The 13,411-nt window shown below is 46.4% G+C and overlaps 1 non-coding gene across 1 annotated transcript; it reads left to right on the top strand.

Annotated features, from left to right (window-relative positions):
* Positions 1-900: 900 nt before the first annotated feature.
* Positions 901-972, top strand: TRNAW-CCA. The gene has a single exon. It is a non-coding gene; the product is annotated as a tRNA-Trp (tRNA).
* The last annotated feature ends 12,439 nt before the right edge of the window (positions 973-13,411 follow it).

Consider the following 13,411-nt stretch of genomic DNA (forward strand, 5'->3'; position numbering starts at 1 on the left):
AAAAGTACTGTCCAAAAGGAGGGACTTCAGACTCCCACGAGGTGGACAATGAGCCGCTTAAAATCATGCTAGGAAAAAATATTAACTAAATTATGTGCACAGTATTATGACAAGAGAGGTATTGTGTCCAATACGACCGCATCTCAAAAACGAATTGGAAGCCACCAGAAAGGAGGGGGTGTGTGTGGTAATGTTCACTTTCTTGATCTGGGTGCCGGACACACGCGGTTTTATACTTCGTGGACGTGTAAGGGTCCTTTTCCCTATGGGTGCCATCCCTCAATTCAAAGATCAAAACTCTTACTTGGGATTAGACCCGGCCCGTAAAACTGCAAAAATAAACATCGCGCACGATCATGTATGAGCAGGCGACCTCCGCCGGGTGGGGTTTTCAAGGACTCTGTCTTCCAGATATTGCGGTGACCCTCGTCAAAGAAAAGGTTTCCTTTTACGCTTTGCAGAGAATGAAAGAGCGGCGTCTTCCCAGCCTGGGCAACGAGGGCCCCCGGTACCGGCTCGGGGCGGGGGAGGGGGGGGCGCCCGACCCGCCCCGCGATCTCTCCTGCCCCGCGCCGGGGCGGCTGCAGCTCCCGTGTGCGGAGCGGACGGCGGGCTGGGCTAGTCCGGCCCCGCCGTCACCCGGGCTCCGGAGGGGCGGGGCGGGGCGGGGAGGGCTGGGCTGGGCGGCGGCGCGGCACTCTGGCTCCGCGGCCCCAGCGCGCGAGCTTCCCGGAAGCCATGGAGCGGAGCTGCTCGCGCCCCTCCCCTTCGGTGTGACCCCAGCGCCGGGCGGGGCGGGGGATGGGGGAGGGACCGCGCCTCTCAGCTTAGGTGCCTCGAGCCGCGGGACCGTGCCGGCGCAGCGAGGTCTTGAGCGACGCGGAGTCATCCACTCGCTGTGACCTCGTGGCGCAATGGTAGCGCGTCTGACTCCAGATCAGAAGGTTGCGTGTTCAAGTCACGTCGGGGTCATGGGTCCTTTTTTCCTCCCCCGCAGCAAGGGGGGCTGGGAGAAGCCGTCGTGGGAAACATTTGGCCTCAGGCAACCGTTGTTGTACTTGCAGCCGGCAAAAAACCCCGCTCTTTTTGCCTTGCATCGCGAGTCCGGGGTTTACGCAGGCGACTGCGAGAGGCAGACGTTGCTTCTGGCGACCGGTAGGAGGCGTCGCGGCCAGCACAGAGTGACACCGTTCTCCACGCTGCGCTCTGATTGCCGCCCTGCCCACGCCACCCCGCCTTCCCGCCTTGGGGCTACCGGCCCTCACTCTTCTCCCTGCTCCCCTCCCCCAACGCACTTGGGCCCCTCGGAACACCACCTGCTGAAAGGTTGAATGCGCCACCAGAAGGGTCTCTCGTCCAGGCAGGGGTCCCTCTGTCCCAAGAAGGACTGGGTGCTTTCTGCAGGTGTCTTCTTGCTCGCCCTGACCATCTTTTTTTTCTCTCCCCCTCCAATGTTCCCTCTCACCTGGATTGTTAACACCACTTGCAGAATCTCTGTGAATTTAACCACAGCCTTAATTCCAGGATACTCCCCTCAATATCGTTTGCTAATAATTACCAACCCCCCTCCCCCAGATCCACAAAGTGCTACCTGTCCACCAGTAGGGGAATGTCTAGGGGGAAAAAAGCAAGTTGCATAAAAATTTGAACACATACTGTATATATTAATGCTACATATTTACTATAAATCCATATTAAAATATGGATGGGAATTTTTTGCACCAGTTCTGGGAGAGTGGTTACCTCTGGGGAATGAGGAAGAAGAAGGGATGGAGGCAGAGTCTCATTTTTTTTTCTTTAAAGAAGCACCTCCAAAATGTTAACATAAATTAAATCTGATTTGAGGGTACATAGTATCTAATATGAAACCTGGGTTTCAGGACAGAATTCACTCTAACTGCATAGTCCCAAAACCTCTAAGTCAAAAAATTATTTTATAATTTCGTAGGTCAGTAGGACCCAGAGCATGCTGGTAGGAGCTGGGGTACATTCTCTCTGAAAGAAATACACCCTCAAAACAGGCCTTCTAGTTTTAAAGGACCAGTCAAAATACACTCTTAAAAAGAGGGCTAAGAAATTAACAGAAGGCGCCTGGGTGGCTCAGTGGGTTAAGCCTCTACCTTCGGCTTGCGTCGTGATCTCAGGGTCCTGGGATCAAGCCCCACATTGGCCTGCTTCTCCCACCTCTCTCTGTCTGCCTGTCTGCCTACTTGTGATCTCTCTCTCTGTTAAATAGATAAATAAACACTTAAAAAAAAAAAGACATTAACAGAAAAAGGGACAGTAAGAATGATTTGGTATGTTTTAAAATAATGAAAGAGAAAATTCTAGAAATGAACAGTTTAATATTTGATATTAGAAACACAGAGGTATATTATCCAGCAGATTAGACAGAGTGGAAAAAAATAATTAATGAAATAAAAAATTTTTTTAAAAGATTTTATTTATTTATTTGACAGAGAGAGATCACAAGTAGGCGGAGAGGCAGGCAGAGAGAGAGAGAGAGAGAGAGAGGAAAGCAGGCTCTCCACTCAGCAGAGAGCCCGATGCAGGACTCGATCCCAGGACCCCAGGATCATGACCTGAGCCGAAGGCAGCGGCTTAACCCACTGAGCCACCCAGGCGCCCTGAAATAAAATTTTTGGCAGTTCAAAATGTGTTTGTGAATCTTGGCATTCCCTCCAAAAGGTGATGCCTAGTTCTTGTTCCCTTTAGTATGGGCTGAACTTAATGACCTTCCTCTAACAAACAGAGAAAGAATAAGTATGGTGTGTGACTTGGACACTTAGTCAGAAAAGAACTGTGGATTCCTGCTTCTCTCTTGGATGACTGCAGGCCCAGCCAACATTTTGGCTTGAACTTCATATGAGGCCCTAAGACACACCTTGAATTTCTGACCCTCAATAACTGTGTGAGATATTTGGGGTTAATTTCCCATGTAGCGATAGATAACTAATACAAAGGTAGAATTAAAGGAGCTACAGCAAAAGCAAATAAAAAGGCAAAGAGATACAAAATATGGCGGGGGGTGGGGGGGATGAAGACAATGAAAATGTCTAATCTCAGCCTAAATGAAATTTTCAAGGGTAATAAAGAGACCGTAGGGGAGAGGTAGTATTTGGAGAAATAGTAGCTACAAACTTTTTAGAATTAATGGGGAGACGTGAGGCCTCCCTCACAAGAAGCACTTTATCTCCTAAGTATGATAAGGAAAGAGACACCCATACCTGTATACAGCATGAGGAAACTGCCCAATATAGAGAATAAAGATTTTTAAAACAACCAGGGGATTTACAAAAAAAAAGCCAATTACCTACAAAAAAATTAGAGTTGGACTGAAGATGAATTTTTTAAAAACAGATTTTATTTATTTATTTGGCAGACAGAGATCACAAGTAGGCAGAGAGGCAGACAGTGAGAGAGAGGAGGAAGCAGGCTCCCTGCTGAGCAGAGAGCCCTGATGCAGGGCTCAATCCCAGGACCGTGAGATCATGACCTGAGCCGAAGGCAGAGGCTTTAACCCACTGAGCCACCCAGGTGCCCCTGAAGATGAATTTTGAGCAGCAACAATGAAAGCCAGAAGCACACTATTAATTTGAAACCACTAGGTAGCCTGGGTGGCCCAGTTGGTCAAGCCTGGGAATTTTGGCTTCAGCTCAGGTTGTGATCTCAGGGTGCTGAGACTGAGTCCCATGTCAGACTAGCACTCAGCACGGTGTCTAGCACTCAGCACGGTGTCCACTTGGGTCTTTCTCTCTCTCTCTCTCTCTCCCTCTGCCTCTCTCCCCTCAACATAAATAAATAAATAAATCTTTAATTCCAAAGCACCAAAAGAAAACAATTGCCAACCTAGAATTATATGCTTGGGAAGTTATCTTTCAAGAACAGAGATATTTTTGAGTGCCTGGATGGCTCAGTCGGTCGAGCATCTGCCTTCAGCTCAGGTCATGATCCTGGGGGCCCCGAGATCGAGGCTCATGTCTGTTCCCACTCCGTGGGGAGTCACCTTCTCCCTCTGCCCTTCCCTCTGCTCGTGCTCCCTCTCCCTCTCTCTCAAATAAATACGTGTAATCTTAAAAAAAAAAAAATAGAGATATTTTTGGGTAACTGGCTGGCTCAGTTGGTAGAGCATGCAACTCTTGACCTTGGGGTTGTAAATTGGAGCCCCACATCGGGTGTTGAGATTACTTAAAAATAAAATCTTTAAAAAAAAAATAGAGATATTTTCAAACAAATGGAACCACAAGTATCTCTCTGAAGGACTCTCTGGAAAGCATACTTCAGGGAGAAGGAAAACCCTCCCAGACAGACGGTCTAAGAGGCAAGAAGGACCCAGTGAGGGGCACCTGGGTGGTTCAGTGGGTTGGGGCCTCTGACTTTGGCTCTGTTCATGATCTCAGGGTCCTGGGATCGAGCCCGGCATCGGACTCTATGCTCAGTGGGAAGCCTGCTTCCCCTTCTCTCTCTGCCTGCCTTTCTGCCTACTTGTGATCTCTGTCAAATAAATAAATAGTAACAAAAAAAAAAAAAAAAAAGGAGGACCCAGTGAGTAAAGGAAATGGTAAACATGTGGGTTAACTAACAAATCTTGACCATACAGAAACAAACAAACAAAAAATCACAAATGTGTGTATTTGCAAAACAGAACTGCAGTACTGGATAAGAATAACATGGAAGCCAGAGCGCCAACATATTCTGGAAGTAAAGTCTTTTAAAGTGATTGTATTTTTTGAAAGGAGGGATATTTATGAACCAGAAAACCCATTAAGTATATTAAAATGTAGGATAATCACTAACAGAGTAGAGGTAAGTGGTTCAGTATGAAGACAAAAACATCAGCTAAAGATATTAAGGTTTAAATAACAGATTAATGAAGTTGGTCAAATGCACATAGGTAGAACTCGGCACACAGCAATTACGTAACAGCGTTCTTGAGTCCGCATGGAGCACTGTACATAAATGTGAGCATCTTCTAGACTGTGAAGGAAATCTCCACAAACTCCAAAGAACAGGTATCATTCAGGTCACTTTCTCTGACCCAATTACCAGTAATTTAGAAACCAGCAAGGGAAAGCATGCTAAAATTAGGAAGTGTAAAAGCACTTGTAAATTACTTCATGGATCAAAGACAAAAGCCAGACACTTAGACAAAAGAGGAAAATTCGGGTTATGGACATGGCAAAGAAGGAGCTAAAATGATCACTGTTTGCAGATGATTCAGTCACATAACTGGAAAACCTGAAGGATTGGGCTGAAAAATTACTAGAAACAAAAAGAGAAGTCAGTAAGATAGGTACAAAATTAAACGTACAGAAACCAATAGTTTTTAGAAAATCAACCAACAACTGATTAGGAATAAGGCAAAAGAGGGCAGACATAGGAACAAAGCATTTCATTATATATTGTTTAGATTTTAAATATATGAATATATGAATATGTTATGGATAGATGAATATATTATGACTATATTACCTTGTCAAACAAAAAAGTTATGAACATCAGTGAGCGTTGTACTCCTTGAGGATACAGACAGACCTTAGAAGGGACATTGGTGCATGGATAGTTTTTAAGGGCAGGGTGTCAGGCAGGCATACTGAGGGACCCGGGACAGCTAAAAGGTCAGGCAGAAAGCAGGTTCCTAGAACAAAATCTCTGACCTCAACATCTAAGAGCTCTGGGATGGGATGTCCCTGGTGGTGGCTTATGTGGTGGTGGATGGAGTAAACAGGGGCTCCCTTGCAGGGCCCCTACGACCACATGTGTGAATTCTGTATGTCACTTGCGTGACCCACTTGTCCTAATGTGACTTCTCTCGTGGGTGCCCCAGTTATTATGTCCCATTCATAGCCCATATGTGTGTCTGACCCAGTGTGTACCCTTCCCATGTGACTCCTCTGTTGACCCCATTCACGTGACCCTTGCCCTCTAGCTTCCAACTGAGTTAGGCTGATGCGGAGTACCAACTAGGGGAGGAAAGGAAGAAACGTGGACAGAATGAAGACCAACGAAACACGAAAGCAGGGCCAAATGCTCTGAGCTTGCTGTAGAACGGAGTCTGACACCAGCACCTGTGTTTCGGCGGAGACCCACAGGCGGGCAGGGGGTGGGAGGAGGGCTTTACAGTAGCCTGGGGAAGCTGGAAACAGGCTGTGTGATTGCTCACAGGTGCACCTTTGCTTTTTCTCTGGCTGCTTCTAAGTAGGAGGCAGGGACAAAATTCAGGGCAGCTGTGAGTGGTTAATCAAGTCCTGGCCACTTGGGGCTGATTGTTCTAGAAGTCATTGCTTGGCTTCCTGGATTGTTGTTGAAGATAGCAGTCTGACTTCCTACAAGTCCCACTTACAGCCAGTTGCCTTCCTGGGCTGGTTACTGTCCTGAAAGGTAGATGGTGTGTTGGAGCTCCCCACTTTTTTTTCTTAAATAATCTCTGTGCCCAACATGAGGCTCAAACTCACAACCCTAAACTCAAGAGTTGCATGCTCTACTGAATGAGCCAGCCAGGCGCCCTTGGAGTTCTACTTTGATATTGGCCTGGCATTGTCCATTCGTATATTCAGTCTCTCAAAGGCTGTTTATCCCCCAGCTGCTTCCCTATGGGGTCACTGCAACCTGTGGCCTCAGCGGAGGTTCACAGATCCCATCAAGTCGCCTCTCTTCCCTGGGTCCCCAAGTGCAGGTAAGCACTGCCTCCCCTTAGGTCTGTAGGCCCCAGGCTCAGAGACCCTGGTGGGACTCTGCAAGGGACTCCAAGGGACTCCAAGTGCGTCCTGTCGTCCTTGGTTCCAGAGAGATGGAATATGCCTGGGCATCAGAATCTACTCCTTCAGGAGACAGAGCACAATTGCAACCAAAGCTTCAAGAATTTGGCGGTGAGCCCGGTTTCTATTTCCTCCCCACATCCCATTTGAACTTTGTGCTTCAGAGGAGGGAAGGGGGACCAGGGGGACCTCAGCCCAGGGGCACACAGCAACGTGTGGAGGGGTCCCTACCAGCACATTACCCTGAGCTGCCCTTATAGGGGAAAATTCTAGAAGCTGAATGTCAGAAAGAAACAGAGCGACATCTGCCACCTTTATCTTCAGGGGATGCACAAAACAGACACTGGCAAAGAATAGAGACAAAAGTGACCGGGGGAAACCCAGATGTATTTTGGTGTCCCGAGCACGTTCTAGAAATAGAAGGTCTCTCATGTATCAAACAGAATGAGAGACCCACACACTCACACATGGGACTGGAAAGGAACATGCTGAAACACTAGCCAGTGATTATTCCTGGGTGGTGAGATGACAGATTTTTATTTTGTCTTTGTGCCCATGTTTCTCATTTTTCCCACAATGAATGGTAAAGAATGGTGGCAAGTGTGCCAAATGGGGTGGGTCTAGGGGGCTGCTTGGCTCCACATCCTGGTTTTGTCTCTGATCAGTTGTGTGACGTGGGCGATTTATTTTATTTCTTTTTCACTGCTCAGTGCCCAAAACCCTCCTCTGCAGAATGGGAACAATAAAGGTTCCTACCTCATAGGGTTCAGTGAGTGAATTTATGGAGAGTGCTTCAAACAGCAATGGACAGGCACAAAGTAAACACCATAGACTGTGGTGCTGGGTATTATTATCATTATTATTGCAACACTATTACTATTTCCAAGGCCAGAAACTTCTGGTTAGATCAGTCAGTAAGGGAAGGTCACATGAGTCCAGCACTTGGACATGAGAGCACTCTGCTGCCTGTCTGATCGGTGATTCTGTGCTCTGTGTGCTGTGAAGGGATCATGCAAATCCACATGGGTCTGGCCACAGTGGCAACCACAGGCAGCCCAACTCTGTGCATAGCACCCCCCCTCCCCCGCAACCTGCGTGATCTTGACCCTAGCTGCAAATGCAGAAAACAGAAAGACAGCGCTGCCCTCTTAGAGACGCGGCCCACCAGCAGAGGGCGCAAGAGGCAAACCCAGGAAAAGTCCCGCCGGGAACTTGCAAAATCTTTTTCCTCTGACACAGTAAGTACTTTCGAGATTTTCTGTTTGAGTACCCCTAAAAGACTTTCTGGAAATCGATGTAACCTTTGCATATTTTGTAGCGGGCACCTAACACTTTTTGTGATAATTAAAATCGTTGCAAGAGCTGGCATGTTATAAATAGTAATATGTTAAAATCTGCAGTTACATCATTTTCTAAATATAGCCCGTGAAGTGTAAACACCGCCACGATTTGATACTATGATGCATTTTAAAAAGACAAGAACAAACTCCTATGTGCTGGTTAGAAATTTTGCATGGTTCCTTTTTCTCTTTGTATGTCCCTGTTCTTCCCTCTACAAATTCAGGATAATATACACTTTCATGCTGGATGACTTTTTATTTTAACCCCTGTCATACTTCTCTCCACAAAAATGCAAATATAAGTTGAAAATTAAAATGCCTATTTCCTGAGACCTTAGAGGTCTAAGCGTTAACAACTTTTCTTTGGGATGGAATTATCACTGATTAGGATTAGCGCAGCGCTCAGACAAGCAGCACAAATGTATTACGAGTTTTGGTAACAGAGCTTGCAAGTTTTTACACCCTGGGGCAATACACCCTAGGGAGAAGGTGGCTTTTCTGGTGATAAAGACCGAACAGAGAAAGGGCAAGCCAAAAGGAACACTCAACCCACAGTGTGCTTTTCTCAGGCAGGGTGGTTGAAACAGGAAATGGAGAGTCTGGAAAACCAGTTCCTTAAAACTGATCTTGTCACAGATTCCCTTGGAAAGTCTTCCTGCGTCCTGGGGTGTGCTGTCAAAACCTATTATTTAGAAAATAGAAAAGCCAAATAAGAACATTGGCCACTGGACTTGGGGTGGAGGTGGGGGTCTGTGTTGGCCCCCCTGAGTGGTTGAAGTAAGAGAGAGATCAAGTAGGGGAGAGCACACTGCAACATGCTTTCATTATAATGAAATATTCATGGCCCATGGGGTGGCTGGATCAGAAATCACTGATGGGGGGGGGCTGGTTGGCTCAGTCTGTAGTAAAGAGTTTGCCTTCAGCTCAGGTCATGATGCCAGGGTTCTGTGGTGGAGCCCCAAGTCAGGCTCCCTGCTCCTGCAGGGGGGGGAGGGGGAAGGTTTGCTTCTCCCTCTCCCTCTGCTGCTCCCCCTGCTTCTGCTCTCTCTGTGTGTCAAATAAATAAATAAATAAATAAATAAAATCTTAAAAAAAAAAAAATCACTGATCAAAGTCAACCCAGAGGAAGCTTCAGGACCAACTCAACAGACAGCATCTGTGCAAAAGGATGAAAAGAAAATTTTCCTAGTGACATCGTTCTTTTACTACAGGGAATGGCAGCACAGCTAGCCAGAGCTATGTCTGTTTTAAATGTTTTACATTATTTTTAAGAGTTTATACTACATACTATAAGCATCACATGTGTCTATAATCTATCTAATGGCCTTACTTTGCTCACTGAAATAGTTTACAGCTCTTCAAATTACGTTTTTAGCAAGTCCTATAAATAGAATCTGAACGTGAGAAAATGAACATATTTGTAACTCACCTGTTTGTTTTAATTTGTAAAAATAGGGGTAGTTTGTGATTGAATGGAGCTTCAGTTCCTTGCTTTTTTTTTTTTTAATTTATTTATTTGACAGAGAGAGATCATAAGTAGACAGAGAGGCAGGCAGAGAGAGAGAGAGAGAGGGAAGCAGGCTCCCTGCTGAGCAGAGAGCCCGATGTGGGACTCGATCCCAGGACCCCGAGATCATGACCTGAGCCGAAGGCAGCGGCTTAACCCACTGAGCCACCCAGGCGCCCCAGTTCCTTGCTTTTTTGATCACACATGATGTCTGGTCTCTGAGATTTTATAATAGATGAAATGTGTGCTTCTTAGTGGAAAGGATAAATTTTGATGTATGACATGTTTACACTTGAATCCTAGTTTGGCCAATTGCTTTCTTTTTTTTTTTAAGATTTTATTTATTTATTTGACAGACAGAGATCACAAGTAGGCAGAGAGGCAGGCAGAGAGAGAGGAGGAAGCAGGAGCAGGGAGCCTGATGGGGGGCTCGATCCCCGGACTGTGGGATCATGACCTGAGCCAAAGGCCGAGGCTTTAACCAACTGAGCCACCCAGGCACCCCTGTCCTATGTGTTGAATGCGAGGATTTTACTGGCAACTAGTTATAACCCTTCCAGCATTAATACTCTCTACTCATTGCTCTCTCAAACTTCACTGCTCTCATGTGGTCCTCTGACCTAGATTAAAGAGATTTGAGACACTTTAGAGAACAAAACTGCTGGAATCAATATAGATGTAGAAGTTTCATAGTCTCTTGGGTGGAGCCTGGTCCTGACAATATGGAGATGTTGGGTGCCTTTTCTGAACCCCCACATCTGAAAATATGGGATTTCTTTGTTTTTGTCACCATGTGCCTGGGGACAGCAGGTTCGCACAATGCATTTGCTGGGTATTCCTGTCTCTCAATGTTTGGATATTAAATTATGACCTTCTATTTTCCCGCTATCTCTGGAACCAGGCAGAAGTCATTTCCAGTCCCCTTTCTGCACTTAGTCATCACTTACCCTGGGGCAAGTTACTTAGCCATCTGAACCTGAAAGGAGACCCTCTGAAGAAGTTAAGAATGGCTCTAGCATTGCTGTGAAGATTAGGAGATTATGGATGAAAGCACTGAGCACAGCCCCAGAATATGTAGCTAATGCTATTACAAAAAAAGAAAATGTCATTATGTCAAATTATGGGTAATGACATGACATTTTTATGGTCGTTGCATTAGTCAGCTTGGGCTGCCATAACAAAATACTATAGCCCGGGAGCCCTAAACAACAGAAATTTATTTTCTCTTGGTTCTGGATGCTGGAAGTCCTAGATCAAGGTGCCGGGTGGCTCACTTCCTGCTGGGGACCTGCCTTGACACTCTTGGATGGCTGCCATCTTGCTCTGTCTTCGCATGGCCTTTTCTCTAATGCATGCCGTCTTTTTATAAGGGCACCAGTCCTATTGGATTAGGCCCCACCTTTCTGACCTCATTTAACTTCAACTGCATCCTAAAAGCCCTACTTCCAAATATAGTCACCCTGGGGGTTAGAGCTTCCACAGGGGAATCAGGGAGGGGACACAATTCAGTCATCATCGTTATTAATATTCTTGGGGTCAGGGTGCCTGGGTGGCTCAGTTGGTGAAGCGTCTGCCTTTGGCTCAGGTCATGATCCTAGGGTCCTGGGATGGAGCCCCATATCCAGCTTCCTGCTCTGTGGGAAGTCTGCTTCTCCCTCTGCCTGCTGCTCCCCCTGCTTGTGCTCATTCTCTCTAACAAATAAATAAAATCTTTTAATTTTTTAAAAGATTTTATTTATTTTATTTGACAGATAGAGATCACAAGTAGGCAGAGAGGCAGGCAGAGAGAGAGGGAGGAGGAAGCAGGCTCCCTGCGGAGCAGAGAGCCCGATGTGGGACTCGATCCCAGGACCCTGGGATCATGACCTGAGCTGAAGGCAGAGGCTTTAACCCACTGAGCCACCCAGGCGCCCTAATTTTTTTTTTTTTTTTAAGATGCTGAAATGGCCAAAAGATATGTGAAAAGAGAACAGATCTCATTAATCCTTAGGGGAATGGAATCAAAAGCAAAATGTTCTACACACACACACACACACACACACACACACATGCACACACACCAGGATGACCAAAATGAGAAGACTGCACACTTTGGTGAGGAAGTACAGCAAATGGAAATGTCCTGCCCTGCCCGCGGGCATTTTCTGACAGTGGATTAGCACAGAGTCATAAGAACGAGCCAACTTCCACCGCGCACCTGAGCAGGGATAATCCTCAGCGCTGAGAGAGAACACTGGATGAGAGAAGTCACACACAAAACATGCACCCTCACTAAATTTTTACATCAGTAGAAAACAGAGCGAAGCTGAGCTTGTATTCATTTCCCAGGGTTGCCATAACCGTTGATCTCTACACACTCCATGACTTTCAACAGAAGGAATTCATTCTCTCACAGGCAGGAATCCGGAAGTCCAAAGTCAAGACGTCGGCTTTATTCCCTCCAGAGGCTCCAGGGGAGAATCCATGGTTACCCCTCTGGCTCCTGGCAGCTGTAGGAACACCTTGCCTGACCCATCAGGGCTGACTCCCTCTCTGTCTTCTCCTTCTCTGTCTTCCCATGCCCTTCCCCATGTGGGTCTTTTCCCTCTTCTGTCTCCTGTAAGGACACTTGTCATAAGAGCCAGGGCCCATCCGGGTAATCCAGGATGATCTCTTCTCCAGATGGTTAATTTAATGACATGAGAAGACCTTTTTTCCAAATAAGGTCACATTTGTGGCTTTTAGGGATTATATTTTTGCAGAGTGTGAGGGAGGCACAGTTCAATCCGCTACCATGCAGGATAGTGGGTTCATTTGGGAAGATTAGTGACTAGAAGGCCACAAGGGGGCTTTGGAAGGCTTAGTAATGTTCTGTCTTTAATCTGGCTACTGGTTACAGAGGTGTGTTTACTCTGCGAAAATTCACCAAGCCGGACACCATAAATAAAGATATTTATTTATGTATGTTGAGATATGGCGATATGGTGATTCTTTCTTTTCAAAAGAACGCATCAAAGGGGTTGGTAAAGATTGTCTGCTCTTTGCCCATCTTCCCAGCTTCCTAATGAAGGGAGTTTGGGGTTCTCTGAACAGACCATCCTTAGGGATGACAACTCAACTTTTGTTGGATGTGGAGGCTTCAGTAGAAAGAGGGTCAATGACAGATCACACACCCCAGAAGAAACTACAGAATTTTTTTTAAACAGAAAAAATACATAAGAAACCATACCCTTGGCTCCCAGAACTATCATGTGGGAAGCAGAGAAGTCACACATCATGCGAGAGCAGAATTAGGACTGGCCGGTGGGGATTTTATATTATGTCTCGGCGGAATGAAGAGCCTCCCCCTTCTGGGGTACGTTAGGCAGAAGAGAGGCTCCCAACCATGTCCATGCCTTAATCCCCAGACTCTGTGACAATGTTAGATCCCACGGCAAAGGGGAATTAAGGTTGCAGGTGGAGACGGATGTGATTTGACAAGGACTCCATCTGTGTTGTTAGCTTTGAAGATGGAGGAAGCCAAGAGTCCAAGAAACAGGGACAGCTCACTTCCTGAAGCTAGGAAGGGTGAGGGAATGGATTCTTTCCTGGGGCTTCCCAAGAGGAGTGGAGCCCGGCCAACACCTTGATTGTAGTCCAGCGAGACCTACTTTGGACCTCTGACCTCCAGAACTGTGAGATAATACATTGGTGTTGTTTAAACCACTAGGTTTGTGGCAACTGGTTCCAGCAGCCCCAGGAAACTGGTAGAAATCATGAGACCCATCACTGAAGGTGTTCAAAGAAAGACTAGACCGGTTTGCCGTGATGGTCACAGAGGACACACA

This window comes from Neovison vison, chromosome 5 (genome assembly GCF_020171115.1).
Source record: "Neovison vison isolate M4711 chromosome 5, ASM_NN_V1, whole genome shotgun sequence".
Taxonomy (NCBI): domain Eukaryota; kingdom Metazoa; phylum Chordata; class Mammalia; order Carnivora; family Mustelidae; genus Neogale; species Neogale vison.